The following is a 16,398-nucleotide window of genomic DNA, read 5'->3' on the forward strand; positions in this document are numbered from 1 at the left end:
GTTGTCTTTTCACAGTGACCCACATCCCCACCATGTGGGACGGTTATTTCCTATTGTGCTATGTATCCTTCCACACTGACCCCCAGACTCCCTCTTACTGACCGCTGTTTCAGTCATTAGCATATAGGTTTTGATTAAGCAACATATCCCTAGGGCAGAGCCCTGGATACTATTGTACAATGGTTGGTGTAGAATGTTAGCCTAACACTGAACTGAATTAATCTCTTCTGTTATTCCTCTCCTATAAAGGAGAAGGGGGGGCAGGAAGGGAACTCAATGTTCTGTCCTCTCTGACGTTCAGTTGCAACCTATGACATTCAAAGAAAACTGGCCCAACAGATCAGCAAGGACAAGGCCTAGAGAACAATGAAAACCCAAGCCAAGGGTCTGTGATTCTGGAGCCACGTGTCACCGTTGTCCAAGACTGATACCAGGATTGAGCTTACTAAGGGCAAGGCCTTGCTTACATCAGTGTAATTTGGAAGCTTAGTATTCAGAGTGGAAGTCTGGCCCTTCTTTCCAAAATAACTCATCTGACTTTACCTTTTTCTCCCCCAAGCCCCCTTATCTCCCATTTCACCCTGCTGAGATCATGAAACTTGTACGCTCTCACTTCCTCCATCCACACCCCTCAAATCAAAACAGATTTCAGAAAAGTCCTCTACCTTCCCACTAGGCTCTCCTCCCGCCATATCTGTGAATGCTCTGCCACCTGCTGGCCAAAGTAAGAACATACCACACAAGGAAAACAAGGTGTGGATTGTCAAATCTACGGCCAGCACCAGGACTGGCCTCAGCTTCCCAAAGGATTTGCAAGCAAACTAACTTCACAAAAGGCTAGTACAAAAAGACCACCAGCTCAGTGGCTCCCTGACCCTGGGATTCTGTATCCCCTGCTGCCCCACAGCTAATTTTCCAGGGAAAACCTAGAAATACAATGTTCCTGTTTATGTTGTTCCATCATTTTTCAGTCATGTCCAACTCTTTGTGACCCCCATTTGGGGTTTTCTTGGTAAAGATACAGGAGTGGTTTGCCATTTCCTTCTCCAGATCATTATACAGATGAAGAAACTGAAGCAAACAGGGTTAAGTGACTTGCCCAGGGTCACACAGCTAGTAAGTATCTGAGGCCATATTTGAACTTAGGAAGATGAGTCTTCCAGGCCCTGTGTTCTATCCACTGTGCCACCCAGCTGACCAAGAAATACCAATGAGGTCCCACAAAGTCATAGCTTTGTCTGATATTAAGTGCTGTTTCCAAAAATCAGCTATGCCAGGTTGGCCCAGAAGATGAAAGGAAGAATTTGGATGGCTGTCCTGCATAGAACCTGGCATGGTGGAGGAAGAACTGGGCCCTGGGCTCTGCCTCATTTCCTGGCTCTCTTTTAACACGAGGTCTACTTCATGTCCTCCATTACTCTTATCCTCCCATCCCCCTCATTCTTACCTCCTGTTCCCTTTTCATCCCCTCTTTCTTTCATTCTCCTTCTCTGCTTTCCTCCAAACCTTTCAAATTAATTAAACAAGCATTTATTAAGTGCCTACTACATGCAAAGTACTATGCTAGGTGGTTGTGTTGCAAAGACAAAAATTAAATAATCCCTGAGCACAAGAAGCTTAGATTCTACTAAAGAAGATAAAGCACGTAAGAGATAAGTAAATATAAGGTCTGGAGAAATTTCCAAAGCACTCATGATGAAAAATGCTATCCATCTACAAAGAGAGAACTAATACACCAGAGTGCAGATTGAAACATTTTTCCTCTTTCTTTTTCTTTATTTTCTTCAGAATATGGCTAATGTGAAAATAGGATTTATATGACTTTAAAAGAAGAAAAAGAAAAAAAGTTCAGAGCTATAAACTCAAGAGAACAGGTGAATATTGGTGCTACCAAGTAAAGTCAAAAGGAAGAACAGATGTAGAAGGAAAGATAATGAGTTCATTTTGGTACACACTAACTTTGAAGTCATGGCGAAGCATCCATGTGGAGAGGCCCTGGAGGCAGCTGGAGATGTGAATCTGGAGCTCAGCGGACCATTGAGGACCAGAGATGGAGATTTGTGAGTCATCTAAACAGAAGTGGCTATTGAAGATATGGGGGTTAAGGGAGGTTGCTAAGGGAGAAATGCGGAGAAAAGAGAAGAGGGCATTGACATTGAAGGATTAGAAAGATGATCATAAGATCCCAGACCTAGAGCTGCTGGAAGGGACCTCAAAGGACATCCCCCTTATTTTACAGATGATGTAAATCCAGGAGGTTAAGTGACTTGCTCAAGGTCATACAAGTAATAAGCATCAGAGGGTTAATAGGAAGCTAGGTCTTCTGACTCCAGAGTCAGTGCTCAGGGAAAGAGATAGAATAGAAGCAGTTAAAGGGGATAGTCCTCACTGGCCATACACACACACACAAAAAGGAACAGCTCTAGTCAGTCATTTCACCTCCACACCTGGCTGGACATATCTTCCCTAGGGACAATACAGCTTAGTCACCACCACTCCCTGAGACAACCATCATTACTGTTAATTAAGTATCTATTATGTGCAGAGTCCAAGAGCTGCAATGGTATCTATGAAAGATGAAAAGATCTACAAGAAGGCCTCTAACCAGTTGAGTATATCTTATATAGGACAGAAGGAAGGAAGGAAGGAGGGAAGGAAGGAGGGAGACAGAGAAAGAGGGAGGGAAGGAAGGAGGGAGGAAGGGAGGAGGGAAGGAAGGAGGGAGGGAGGGAAGGAAGGAAGAAAGGAAGGAAAGAAGGAGAGATAAAGGGGAGGGAGAGGGAAAAAGGGAGAGGGAGGAAGGAACAAAAGAAGAGAGAGAGGAAGGAAAGAATGAAGGAAGGAAATAAGCATTTATTGATCACTTACTATGTACCAAGTATTGTGCTGAGTGCTGAGCATACGAATAGAAGAACAAAAGAGGGGACCTGAAAAGGCAGGGAGTCGGGGGTGGGAAGGAAGGTACCCGGGCCGGGAGCATAGTTTTGAAGACCATGAAGTCAGGAACAGTACTGGAAGGAGAATAACGAGATCCTGACCTGGGCCTCTTTGCAGAATGGAGGCTCCAAGAGGAGCTCATCAATGGAAAAAGGGGGCCTGGGTATTGTGAAGAGACGTTCCATGGTAAGCAGTCATCAGAGATGGGAGGACGATCAAGGGCCGGGAGGTCTCAGGCCCCGAGGGAAGTTCCAGGTTGAGATGAGGACAGAGTCTGATCTTTGAAGGACAAAAGGTCAAGCACAGGCCAGGAAAGCATGAAAGCGGTCTGACCTGGAGCCTTCAGAGAACGGGAGCTCCTGGAAGAGCTCACTAACTGGAACAGGGGCCTGGGTTTTGTGGAAGGGTATTCTGTGGTGAACAGGCTTGAGGGATGGGAGGAGGGTGTAGATGATGAGTCGGGCCAGGTTCTGGGAGTTCCTGGATGAGAAGGGAATCGATCCTGATTTGAAGACCAGAAGTTTAGGAACAGAGTCGGGAGCGGAAAACTCATGAATGAGAATCCTGTAGGATGAGATTACCGATGGATTGTGGTCTGTGTCTTTACAAGTCATATCCTCTAACAAGGAGATTGCAGTTTCTGCACTGCTGGGTGAGAAATGAGGAGCAATATTTGTGCTAAGTACTTGACAAATATTATATCATATGATCCTCACAACAACCCTGGGAGATAGGTATTATTATCAACCCTATTTTGTGGTTGAGAAAAGCAAGGCAACTTAAGTGACTTACCCAGGGTCACACAACTGATAAGTGTCTGAGGTCCTTCCTGACTCCAGGCCCTGAGCTCTGCACACTATGGCACCACCTAGCTGTCTGATTAGAGAGCTGGACTTGGAATTAGGAAAGCTTGAGTTCCTGTTCAGCGTGTCTCTGACAGATAGTGGCTATGTATTCCTAGGGAAGGGACTTCAGTTCTCGGTTCCTAGGCAACTCTCTAAGAATCCCAAGTTTCAGAGTAGACTCTAAACACAGTCATAGTAGAACTTGTAGAAGAAGCTCCTCACCAGGGTTCCTTACACAATGGAAATCACAGCTCTGGTAAGAGACAGAGACAGAGGGAGACAGAAACAGAGAGAGATCTACAGAGACACAGACAGACAGAAAAACAGAAAGGCAGACAGACAGATATGCATACATATCTAGGCAGCACAGGGATACAGTTGAAGGAACAATGAGGCTGAGAGTCAGGAAGAAGTGAGTTCAAATCCAGCCTCCCACACTTACTAGCTCCTGATCCTGGGCAAGTCACTTTTACTTTTGTCTACCTCAGTTTCCCCAACCAAAAAAATGGTGATAATAATAGCACCTGCCCGCCAGGATTGTCCTGAGGGTCAAATGAAGTAAGCTATGTTTTGCAAACTTTAAGGTTTTATACAAAGACCAGCTATTTATTACGATCATACTAGGCTGTTTCTATTGGGAGAACAGGAGAGATGGGATACATAGTGGTTCTACAAGGAAAAAAAAAACAAAAACAAAAACAAAACCAGTGAAGTCAGAAGGAGACAGGGGGGAAGATAATGAGTTCTGCTTTATTCATGCTGAATTTAAGATGCCACTGAGATAACCAGGTGGAAACGTCCTACAAGCAGCCAGAAATACGGCTTTGGAGCTGAGAAGAGAGGTCAGGACTGGAGAGGGGGATTTGTGAGTCATCTGCTTCAAGGTGACGGCTAAAGCTGTGGGAGTAAATGAGACTGCCAAGGGAGAGGGCATTGGGAGAGAAGAGGGCAAGGACAGCTCTTTCTGGAACACCTCCACTGAAGTGTCAGTGGGAGGATGAGGAATTAGGGGACAGGACAGAAGGTTCTAGTCTTTTTGCTGAATTCTATGTCCTAGATTTCCCTGGTCAGTCACACGTCCCCAGGCACAGCTCCGGCCAGTCATACCCCGCAACTCTAACTCACCTCAACAGACGTGTACTCGGCACCTACTGTGTTGGAGGCACTGTGTTAAGAACCTGGGGTTACAGGACAAAAATGAAAACCAGTCCCTGCCCTCAGAGGGCTAACATTCTGTAGACCTTCCACACCTATCCCTGAGCCCCCACAATCCTGGTCAGCCATTCCCCTCTGGGAAAGCCATGGTTGGCTTCACCATCCTCCAAGGCAGACCTGGTCCCTTGACCCCACCCTACTCCCCATGACTGAATCCCTCCTTTACTTTCTTTCCCCCTCTCCCTTCATTTTGACAGCATGGCATCAGAAACATCGATATTTTAAAGCCTTGGGTGGGATCATTCAGTGCTTATTTTCAATGGTCTCATCAGATGTCATGAAGGTTGCTTAGACAGAGTAAAGGAGAAAAGGCGGTACTATCAAAAAAAAAAGACTTTTTACTCCCTCCCCAGAGTTCTGGGGAGAAGGAAAATAATCATCTCCTTGTGCCTGTGGGGTGGGGGGATAGAGGCAGGGATTGCTAAGTGAGTGAGTGGGCTTTAGGAGTGGGATGGATAAGTGTCTTCTTCTGCCTCAGACCAGCAGAAGAGGGTAAGTCTTCTAATTAGCCCTCACCAGCAGTCTTTCATCTCACTTGCCTATAATCTCAGACTCACTTCCTGATATCTGAGGACAGGATTGACAAAAGTGAGATCCCAAGGTGCCCCTTCTGTCTGAAGAAGGAAGAGGACGCAAGGGGGCCGAGGGTGTCGAGGAGCCACAGAAACTCATCTCCCAGTTTGGCTCTGAAGGGAGTCTGGACTCTCTTTGGCAACGATGAAGGCAGCAACCACCCAGCCAGATCTAGGCAAAAGAAAAATTGGGCCAGCCATGACCTTACTTCATGGTGAGTTCTCTGTCCACTTCATTGCAGCATTGCCTAGTAGGAGGAACTGGGGGCAGGGATGCAGTGAGCTGAGAGAGGTAGGAATGCTGTTTTCTTATCCTTTCCTTTTGGAAAGTGAGAGGCTGGGGCCACATGGGGGCAGAGCTGTGCCATGAAACAAACCTCTGAGTGCGAGGGGAAGGCCGCATACCTTATTTTCTGGTGCTGCAAATAAACCTTAGTCCTTCCTGGAACTACCCATCTCTGTGGAAGAATGCATAAATCCTGTCCTCTCCAACACACACACTCCCATCCAGCTCTGCTTTCCTATGATAGCACTGAGAAAACAGGGCAAAATCACCCTGGCCCCAACTCAGATCCTGGAACAAAATATCAAAGCCCATCCCAGAACTCAGAACGTGCAGCTCAGCCTGGTTTCAAATAGTAACCAGATGCAGCCCTAGAGCCCAAACCTATCTTAGTGCCCAGAACACAGCCTAAAGCCTGTGGTATACCCAGAGTATAGAGGACAGCCCTGCCTAAGAGCCAGGCATGAAACCAGTCAAGAATAAACCTATACCTAAGACCTGACCTAGAACCCAGCATCCAAAGCCCTAGACCACTGCATACAATCCAGTTTCTTGTCATAGAGGATAAGCCCCTGGGGCCACCCCTAGAACCAAGGCCGATGTACCAGACCACTGACAAACGGTGAGCTTGTATAGTTTTGTATAGCACTCTCGTTCTCTCTCTCTCTCTCTCTCTCTCTCTCTCTCTCTCTCTCTCTCTCTCTCCCCCTCCCCTCACTCCTTTTCTCCCCTTACTCCCTCTCTCTCACCCTCTCTCTCCTTATTTTTCCCTCTCTCCCTCGCTCCCTCTGTGTGTGTGTGTGTGGTAAACATAGCATCCCTCCCTCCAGTCATATCCACCCATGTGGCTAGGAACGGGTCAGTGAAAACTGTTCATAACTACGTCTTCCTGCTTAACACTTTATTTGTTAAGCTTTCATTTCATTTTATTTTTCAATTAAAAATCATTTATTTCTTCTTCCTATCACCCCCCCAAAAATTTTTTAAAAGAACAAAAGAAAAATGAAACCTTTGGAACAAATACTCATAGTCAAACAAAACCAATTCCCAAGTTGTCCATGTCCAAAAATGTATGTCTCATTTAAGGCATAGATCTACGTATTCTGCCTACCTGTGACCTGGAGCATCACATGTATATTTCAGGAGTTGAGGAGGCTGGGGATTATTTAATGGATGATCTCTCCAGGTCTCTTCAGACACAAAACCTCTTCACTGAGATCAGTCACCAGGGCTGAGGACTTCACGGTAAATTGGAATGAGTGTTCTGCCTCCTCCTTCCTGGACTAAGTGCCTTTTCAGCTGAGGAGACAGAGCCACGGGGAGATGTTACTTCTGCTACCTGGGTAGGAACCTGTTAATATAGTCATGTAGTCATATCTCTTCTAGGCCCCCTGACAGGGATGTGTCCAGAGCAACTCCTCCAGCCAGTGATAAAACTCCCTAAGGAAGAAACAGTCACCTTCCTCAAGTCATCTCTTACTCAAGGACTGAAGCCATTTTCATCATTTCTCTACGTACCACATTCCTAATAATAATAGCTTACTTTAGGTAGCACTTTAAGGCTTATGAAACAATTTGCGTACATTACATAATTTTTTTTTCTTCACAACACCCCTGTGAGGTAAGTACTATTATTATCTCCATTTTACAGATAAGGAAACTGAGACACAGAGAAGTGAAGTGATTTGCTAAGTGTCACAGCAAGTATCTGAAATGGAACTCAAAAGTAAGTTTTCCTGAGCCCAGGTCCACCTTGTAGCCATTAAATCATTACTGCCTTCTGAGAAAGAACAGTTTCAAACTGATGTCAAGGGGTGACCCTGGGAACCAGATGGGAGATTATCCTACTCTTCCAGGAACCAAGGGAGAAGGTGCAGTCTTACCTTGCTCCCTTGGAGGTGGGAGGTGTGGGCCTTTAGAGAGCGCTAGCCTGTCACAATAAATGGGTCCTGGGGGGAGGGGAGGATGACCTGGGCCAGCAGAGGTGGCAGGAGGATGGTGACTGCCTTGTCATGCTAGTTATAGTTCTGATAAAAGAAAAAAATGCATTTATAAACACCTACTAAGTATCAGTCTCTGTGCTAAGCATTGAGGATACAAAGAAGGGCAAAAGTGAACAAACAAAAACTAAGTCTGTTCTCAAGATGCTCACAGTCTAATGGGGAGACAGCTTGGGAACAGCTATGTACAAACACAATAATTAAAGGTAAATTGTGACGATCAACAAAGGGAAGGCTTTGTTGAGCATTTACTTATACTTCTAGGTGCCTTGCACACAGTAAGCACTTAATTAATGCTTGTCAATGATCTTGATGATTATTGTCTCCTCACCCCAGCTCACATCCTGTTACTATGCATAATGCTTTGTATACATAAGGTGTATATTTAGTATGTATTACATATACATACTAAATGTTTAATGAATTACAGAATAACAGAATTCTCAGAGTTGAAAGCTACATTGGCCATCTCAGCCAACCAATATGGCCAAATAATCCCTTCTAGAACACACACAAGTAGTTTATCCACTTTTTAAGACTTCCAGTGTAAGTGAATGTGTGTTTGCATGTGTGTGTGTGTGTGTGTGTGTGTGTGTGTGTGTGTGTGTGAGAGATGGAGTGGTGTGAGGTAGGGGGAAACTCACTGTCTCCCAAGATAGAGCATTGCACTATCTATCCCATGGGATAGAGGCTGTTGGAAAGCTTTTCCTTACCTCAAGTCTCCATTTACCTCTTCACAACTTACACCCATCATTCCTATTTCTGCCCTCCAGGGTCAAAGAGAAGAGGTCTAGTCCCTCTCCAACCTGAGGGTTCTTCAGATACTTGAAGACAGCCATCACTCCCTCCTTAAAATTCTCCATGCTAAACATCCCAAGGCCCTTCAACTGATCCGCATGATCCACATATGGCATGAACTCAAGACCTCTTCCTACACCAGAAGTCAGAAGGAGCACTGCCCAGATAAGTGGGCTCAGAAAAAGCACAATTTCTTTGGAAAAATTATTTATTCCTAGGTCTTCACTTCTTCATCTCAAACTCTCTCCTTGATACATTGTAATCTGGTTTCCATCCCCACCATGCTCTTCAATTCAATATTACGTTTATCATTATTTCATGTGTATGTATGTGTTTTCATACAGATATTAGATATTTGCTTCAATGAACCTGCTTTCTCAGAAGTTACCAGAGACCACCAGGTTACCAATCATCACTAAATCTTATTTATTTATTTATTTTGGTGAGGCAATGGGGTTAAGTGACTTGCCCAAGGTCACACAGTTAGTAAGTGTCAAGTGTCTGAGGCCGAATTTGAACTCAGGTCCTCCTGACTTCAAGGCCAGAGTTTTATCCACTGTGCCACCTAGCTGCCCCTGATCACTAAATCTAATGGTCTTTCTTCAGCCTTCAACCTCTCTAAACTTTACAATGTTTACATTGTTGATCACCCTCCCTTCCTGGTTATAAACCCTTTTATTGGCTTCAGAGGGACCTCATCTTACCTTCCCTAACTATTGCTTCTCTGGCTCCTTTCCTGCTTTCCTCACCTTCTTCTCCTCTCCTCTCTTCTCTTCTCATCTTTTCTCCTCCCCTCCCTCTCTTCTCATCTCCTCTCTTTCCCTCTCTTCTCTTTCCCTCTCCTTCTCTCCCTCCCTCTCTTCTTTTCTAAATTCTTCTCTTCCCCTTTCTTGACCCTTTCACTTAGCAATCTCATTTATATTGGTCGCTTCAATTATGACATCTACACAGTTGACTCCCAAATCTATATATGCACCTCAACTCTCTTCCTCCAAGCTACTGACCCATCTCCATTTCCCTAAAGTATATTTTCAGATGCTTGTTTCCCTGACACCTCAAACTCAACCTGTCCCAGACTGAGTTACTATCTTCCCCTTCCCCCTACAGCTGCTCCTCCTTCTCAACTTACCGGGAAATGTTTGAGGTAGTACTGTATTCAAAATCAAATCTTCCTGATTCTAAGTCTAGTGCGTTTCTGCCAAGGGCACCAGAATCCATACCTACAAGAGTCAGCATAGCATAGTGGAAAGTACCTTCATTTTGCATTTAATAAAGGCCTGTATTTGCCTCTCAACTAATGAATGTCATTCATTTTATCATGAGTAAGTCATTTAAGCTCTCCAAGTCTGCATTTCCTCATTTGAAAAACAGAGCTAACACCTGTAGTACTTAATTCATAGAGGTGATGTGAGAATCAGATGAAATAATCTATATGAAGTACTTTGCAAACCTTAAAAAACTATACTGATGTCTGTCATCATTGTTTCTCATATCCAAAATCTTGGTGACATCCTTGTCTCTCCTTCTCTTGTAGCTCTAATATCCAATCAGTTACCAAATCCCATCAATTTTACCTCCACACTACTCCTCATACCCATCAACTCATCTGCATTTCTTCTGCCACCACCCTAATACAGGTCTTCTTTACCAGTCACGTGGCCCATTGCAATGGCCTCCAAACAGGTCTTGCCTTTGCTTTCTCCCTCTCACCTTCATCCTCCATACCACTACCAGACTGATCTTCCCTGTGCATAAATCTGATCAAGTTCTTATTCTTCTCAAAAGCCTTTCAACAACACTTTATTGCTTATTGAATAAATTTCAAATTCTTTCATCTGTTTTTCATGTCTGTGGTAGGAACAATATAAATTTTACATAAGCTGGAGTGGTTTCCTTTTATGGAACAGAGGAAGCCATCCTCTTGAATTGGTTGATCCTGGGGTCAAAAAGATATAAAAAGCCCAATCAATATGGAATCTGGGTTCTGAAGGTCTTAGCAAAATTCCCATTGCCCTGAGGGGATACCTTTTTCTTGTGTTACTGATTGTTGTTGTTGTTTGTCCCTTGTTCTGGGAGAGGACCATGACAACAGGAAAGTGATGCCATGATTTGCCAGTGAATTGGATTTAAATGAGGGAGGGCAAAGTCATCAGCTTCACTTTCTCCTTTGGAGCCATCTAGGCCCAGTAGCAAGACATAAATCAGGACAACTAGAGATGGCCCCTATATGCAGTGGGAGGCCTTGGCCCTTTTAAGCTAAGATCTTTTCCAGATCTGAGTTTGACTGAAGCAACGCCCATTCAATGATTAAGGCTAGGTAAGAAATGAGGCAAAGAAGGGCCTTTTTCACTTAGTCCAAAAAAAAAAATCAATATGGGAAGGGAAGACCCTCAGGGTTTTTGGCCAAAACAGAAACAGTTGCTATTTACATTCATTCTGAGCCATCAGGACCCAAACAATGACCAAGTGCAGATTACTGTAATGAATAGAGGCAGGGCAATAATATTTGATTTGAATTTAATTAGGAATTTTATCATTTTTAGTCTTGTCACAAGTAAATTTATTTTTATTGACATTTTATGATCCACAAGTGTCTCATTGCATTCTAATGCAGAGCTTGAATCACTGGACTGGCATGAGCCAGGCATGGCCCAAAATAAAGTCTCTCCATGGTCTGGTGCTAATCTACCTCTCCAGGTTTATCTCATGTCATTCTCATCCACCTCATTTAGACTTCTGACAAACTAGCAAATTCATGCCCTCACGTGTGTCCCTATGCTCTTCTGCCTCCATACTGTGGTCAAAGATTCTCTTTGGCAAAAGTTCTTCCAGCCCTCTCCCCCCATCCTCCTGTACTAGTATAATTCTTATTCATCCTTTAAAACCCAAATCAAATGTCACCATTTCCATGAAGCCTTCCATGATTTCAGAATCTCAGAGTTGAAAGAGACCTCAGAAGTCTCTTAGAAACCATCTGATCCAATTCATAGTGGAAGAATCTCTGTCTACAGGGCCTTATGATCCTCCAGTACTTGCTTGAAGAGCTCTAGTGATGGGTAATCCACACTACTTAACAAAGCAAACCATTTCATTTTCAGATAGTTCTAATTATTGGAAAGTTTTTCCATATATTGATTTGAAATCTGCCTCCCTACAATTTCTACCCACCGTTCCCAGTTCTTCCTTCTATGACCAAGCATAATCTCATTTCCATAAGATGGGCTTTAGGAACTTAAGTAAAACTCTCATGTCCAGACTAAGTCACCTCTACTCCAGGCTAAGTATCCCTTCATACAACATGATCTCCATTCTCTTCACTATCTTGGTCACTGTCCTCCAGATGGCCTCCAGTTATCTGCTGCCTAAAACAGATATTGCAAAATGAGCACAGTTTTCCACATGCATGTATTTCATACAAGCACAAAGTATACTAGGATTATCATCTCCCTTTTTCTGGTTATTGTACCTCTGTTAATGCAAGCTAAGATTGCAGTATATTATCCATATTATGACACAAATCTAGATAATCAATCTACTGAATTGTCCCATTAGTATATATGTATATTGTCGATCTGAAATTTGGTTAAAGAGACAACAAGCTAGGTGATAAGTAAATTCATATTGTTTTATTCCCTTAAGTTAGTAACATGTAACATGTTACATGGAAGCAGAGCTTTAACTCTGACTGAATCAAGTAATGGTAGCAGGACATTTAAACCCTGACTCAGGATGTCTGTGTTACTCATTTTTATGGTCTCCATATGTTTAACCAGAGCATGAGAAAGGAAATTTTAAAAAGATAGGCAAATGTCAGATCCAGGATATCTGTGCATCCTTTACCACCATCAAGGTAGTGTCTGGGTTAAAGGTGCCTTAGTGGTCATAAACATAAGAATGCTCTTGGTCAGCTTTAGCTCTTGACACAGGAAGGGGCATTCTCAGTTCACTCAGGAAGAAAAGATTAATTCGCTTTTCCCTGGCTGGCGCCACAGAGCCCACATGATGCCCGGAGACATAGTGAAGGACGTGAACCAGCAGGAGTTCATCCGGGCCCTAGCTGACTTCCTGAAAAAGTCAGGGAAGCTGAAAGTCCCCGAATGGGTGGACATGGTCAAGCTGGCCAAACATAAGGAGCTGGTGCCCTACGACGAGAACTGGTTCTACACCCGGGCCGCCTCCACAGCCCGTCACCTGTACCTCCGGGGCGGTGCCGGCCTGGATGGCCGAGATCTTCGGCGGGCACCAGCGCAACGGGGTCATGCCCAGTCACTTCAGCAGAGGCTCCAAAAGCTTGGCTGGGAGGGTCTTGCAAGCCCTGAAGGCCTCAAGATGGTGAAGAAGGACCAGGATGGGGGCCAGAAGCTGACACCTCAGGGACAGAGAGACTTAGAGAGAATTGCCAGACAGGTGGCAGCCACCAACAAGAAACATTAGGACAAACCACATCAGATTCATTAATAAATTGCCTTGTTTGTTAAAAAAAAAAAAGATTAATTCAGATTAATTCAGGTTTTTGGCCCTTATTAGGGCTCAATTAATCTTAAATAATTATCATTATGTATACACATATATACATACACATTTATATGTATGTTTGTGTGCATACACACATGTAGATATACATATTTGTGTATATAAATATATATGTACATCTTAGACAGACACTGTAGATGGACAGTAAGCTGGGCCCAGAATTAAATGCAAGAGTGTAGGGGGCCGGCTTGTATTTGAAAAATTGCACAATGGTTTCAATAAGCCCAAGTTCCTGTCTTCTACCAAAGCTCATTTTTTAAATAGCAATATTCTCCCAATGGTGATTTATGGCTATGAAACATGGAACACCAGGATCTTAGAAGAATGAAAATTGCAGATGACCTAAAGTGCTATGGAAAGATACACAGTGGGTGTAAGTAAGCTGTACCATAGTACCGACAATGACCAGTCCCCAAGGAGTGACACACACTTGATACACACTATCAGGGGCATATATGATTGGAAAAGGAGGTATGCTGGACCTGAATCAAAAGTAAGAAAACAAATGAACTGCCAGATTACCAGATGAACAGATAGACTGATGGATTTATATCCACAAATTTTAAAAGACTCAGAAGAAAAGTCACCACTACATTGAGCAGAGCCTTCTTAGACGCAGGTAAGAATTACACAGGATGAAAGACATAGAAGGGCACTGATGAAATCATATGGGCCCCTTAAAGTATTTACATATGAAATGATATTAGCTTCTTTTGGCAACTATTGACTCAGGTTGAGTTTGCAGTCCATGAAAATGCCAAGACCCTTTTCACATGAATTGTGATCTAGCCATGCTTTCTTCTATTCTGTACTGGTATAGTTGTTAGTTTGTTTTACCCTAATTGCAATACTTTCAAATTCAAGAACCTTTTAAATCCTGGCTGTCATCTAACATGTCAGTGACCCCTCTCCCCTCTTCCCACCTACCACCCCCATCCCCAGTTTGGCACCGTCTGCAAATGTAAATGTTTGCCACCTCTGACTTCACTCAAGACACTGATAAAAATGTTGATGCTTAAAGGGCCAAGGACAGACCTTGGGGGCAGTCCAAAATAGATCTCCATCCACATTTACATCAAACTATTAATGATTAATCATTGATTCAAGTCATTCAACCAATACTAGAGCTAGAAGGAATCTTAAAGACCATCTACTCCAACCCTTTCATCTTACAAACGAGAAAACTGATGTGTAGAGATTTGAAGTGATTTATTCAAGGTCATACAGGTAGCAGGTGGGAAAACCACTATTTGAAATCAGCTCCCATGATTCAAGTTTCAGTACTTCCAAGCCAATGCCCTTTGTACCACTCTGCCTCCAAATTAATAAAAGTAGAAAGGAATGGGATAGAGATCCCTTCCCAAACCAAGGCTCTTCCCTTATACCATACTTTCTCTAAGCCACAAGGAAGGCATAAGAGACTTTGTCTAGTGCTTTACTGAAATTCAAGCATTCAATGTCTTCGGCATATCTCTGGTCTACCAAACTAGTATTCTATAACATGACTTTTGTATGAACTCTGGACAATTTCAAGATTACCCACATATATTCATTGTTATTATCCACCGACTGCAACATTTCCCCTCTCATACCACATAATACTTTGCTTACACTGCTCTTATGCAATTGTGCTATATTATTTAGTATTATCATTATTTCTCTCTGTATGTCATAAGCCTGGAGGGGATTATAAGCTACAGGGTGGGAGCAGTATTTTATCTAAACTTTGAAATATCCACCCTTGGTACCTACAACAGTGTTGAGCATATAGTAGACTTTTGATAAATGTCTGTCAAATTAAATTTAGTTGAACAGAATTATTGTGCAGGGACTTCCAATTATCCCTTCTGAGAATCTTCAGCAATAGGAAAGTTCTTAAAGGCAGTGCAAAATGCTTTCTGCCTCAGCTGGGAGAGGGCAAGGTGTAATACATTGTAGTCTGTCTGTGTGAGTTATACACACTCACTGTGTGAGTGTCTGGGTGAGATCATATATTTAGATGGGGGTGGGGGTGGGAGGGAAGGACCTTAGAGATCATCTAACCCAAATCCTCCTACCTGTACTATTGTGACCACCCTGAGAGTGGACTTTCCCAGCTTAAAAGATAATAGCCACCAAGATAGTGAGAAAATTCCTATAGAAACCACCCATGGCAGAAGTAGATATATTTGTGAACACTCAGCTCAAGAATAGGGTTTAAGAATAGGGTCTTACCCTTGGGAGTTGTTTAATGAGTAAGTTTAAAAGTTCCTAAATTTGAGTGTTTAGGCACCGGGCCTTATAAAGAGAGACAGTATTCTAATTCAGCATCTCCTTGGACAAAGAAGAGGATATTCCACAGGGTTTCTGTACAGCATCCTAACATGAAAACAGGTAGTGAGTTACTTGGATGGTGGAGGTCTGAGAGTAAGAGAACGCTAATTCAATAGCCCCAAAGTTAGTTTACCTTCTTGAGTAAGTCTAAACCACAGTGTGGCACTCTAAGTCTGGAAGGAACTGTAATTCTGTAACATCCTGTGGGAGAAAAGAATTTCATTGGAATGTCAGAGGGTAGACCCTTACAGTAGTCTCAAGTTCAGTTCTCTTCAGGGACTAAGAGACTTTATAGATTATTTGTACACTTATTCTATTTCCTGTATCTGTTTATGGCTTCTTATGACTCCTTTGCATTTTACGCATTTTCTGTGGGGGTGAAATAAAGGCTGTCCTACTTGATGTGCATTTAGTAACTTGAGTGCCTGTATGGGAGCTTGGGACACTGTCCACCAACATTTGGGGAACTTACACACTAGTAACTTACATATGACTATATTTGATTTTCCTAGACCAGCTCCAAGTAGGGACAATGAGTCAAAGTGAAAAACTGTCCCACTTACGGTCAAGCCCTCACGATAGGGAAAGCCTCGATCATAGTTTACACCTATGATGTTGAACTTTCCTTTATGTGCCAAGATCTCCAGTTCACCTTGCTTGTTAGCCATCTTCATGCATTTGTTTATAGACACAGGTCATAGTTTTTTTGGCTGCCTCCTTTCTTGGATTTTGTCTTCTGTGAATTTCTTGTTGTCTCTACAGCTTCTCTACAATTTTTTAGCTACCTTTCATGAATCCAGTCAAGTCAACAAGCATTCATTAAGCACCTACTATATGCTAGGCAGGCACTGTGCTAAGCAATGGGGATATAAAGAAAGGCAAAAGTCAGTTACCAGTCTCAA

General features: G+C 43.2%; 1 pseudogene; it reads left to right on the forward strand.

The window, feature by feature from the left end:
- The first annotated feature begins 12,652 nt into the window (after window positions 1–12,652).
- On the forward strand, window positions 12,653–13,084 carry LOC114036733 (annotated as a pseudogene).
- Window positions 13,085–16,398: the final 3,314 nt, after the last annotated feature.

Source organism: Vombatus ursinus, unplaced genomic scaffold (assembly GCF_900497805.2).
Source record: "Vombatus ursinus unplaced genomic scaffold, bare-nosed wombat genome assembly UNPS02000580.1, whole genome shotgun sequence".
Taxonomy (NCBI): Eukaryota; Metazoa; Chordata; class Mammalia; order Diprotodontia; family Vombatidae; genus Vombatus; species Vombatus ursinus.